The sequence below is a fragment of the Phasianus colchicus genome, chromosome 1 (assembly GCF_987193195.1).
Source record: "Phasianus colchicus chromosome 1, bPhaCol1.hap1.1, whole genome shotgun sequence".
In the NCBI taxonomy this organism is placed as follows: Eukaryota; Metazoa; Chordata; class Aves; order Galliformes; family Phasianidae; genus Phasianus; species Phasianus colchicus.
In genome coordinates, this window is record NC_143436.1 from 166,269,564 (window position 1) to 166,270,718 (window position 1,155).

The 1,155-nt window shown below is 37.5% G+C and overlaps 1 non-coding gene across 1 annotated transcript; it reads right to left on the bottom strand.

Moving 5' to 3' along the window:
• Positions 1-806: 806 nt before the first annotated feature.
• Positions 807-887, bottom strand: LOC116244303 (small nucleolar RNA U2-19). The gene has a single exon (XR_004170158.1). It is a non-coding gene; the product is annotated as a small nucleolar RNA U2-19 (small nucleolar RNA).
• Between the last annotated feature and the right edge of the window lie 268 nt (positions 888-1,155).

Consider the following 1,155-nt stretch of genomic DNA (forward strand, 5'->3'; position numbering starts at 1 on the left):
GTCAGGAAAAGATAGAGATAAGTTGTGTACAGAAGCAGAAGAGCCTTTGGGGTAAGACTGTAAAAGCAATAGGCTTCAAAGTAGTTATTAAGAGAATCAAAACAGGTAGGAAAGAGTATCCAGACAAGATGGTGAGGTGCTAGAACAGGCTGTCCAGAGAGACTATGGATGCTCCATCCCTGGAGGTGTTCAAGATTAGTTTGGATGGGACCCTGAGCAGCCTGGTCAAGTGACAGATCTGGAGGTTGGTGGCCCTGCCTGCGGCGTGGCAGATGGAACTTGATGATTGTTAGGTTCCCTTCCAACCCAAATCATTCTATGATTCTGTGAAGGTATGTGGACTGCTCCAAAAGTAATGACTCTCATTTTATTATTAAAAAACAAAACAAACCACAAAACCCAAACAATTTCCAGTGTCAGTAGGACTGGCGTTCAACATTTCTGTAGTAAAAAAAATAAAAAAGCTTCTAGTGAAAATAGTTGAAGATAAATAGATAAATCACAGGGTATTGCTTGCACTGAAGCCTCTGAATGTAAGACTGTGGACATTACAATAGAAAATACTTTCTAGGACAAATTAACATGTCTGTTATCATATATTCAGTTACCTATAATTGAAACTTTACAACCACACATTTTATTCTGAGCTCAGTTCAAGTGTAGAAGACTTCATCTTCTTTTGCAGTCAGGCAAATACAGACTTATCATTGCTCAGTACAATACATTCACATCCAATCTCCCAAATACAACAGTCTCCAACAGCTGCCTTTCTTCAACACACACACACACACACGCACACAGAAACCTCTCAGAACTGCATACTGTATATATCTGGAAGATCGTTTTATCTTCTGGTGTTCAGATTTGGCAATTTTTCATCCCAGACTCTCTTCAGTAGAATTGTAGATCTAGGAGGAATATAAATGCAGAACTCAGGAATTTTACAAGTATTTTCATGTCTATGTCTTCTGGGACACAGAAGACAGACCTGGGAGTTGAATTCTACTTTTTTTTTCAGTTAGATATATAAGATCTCCTAAAATATTGTATTCCTTAATTTTAAAGCTCTTCAGTCACATAATAGAGAATACAGATACTCACATTTTCAATTTTTGAAGGAAGATATGTGGACATTTTATTTCTCCCAAAAATATG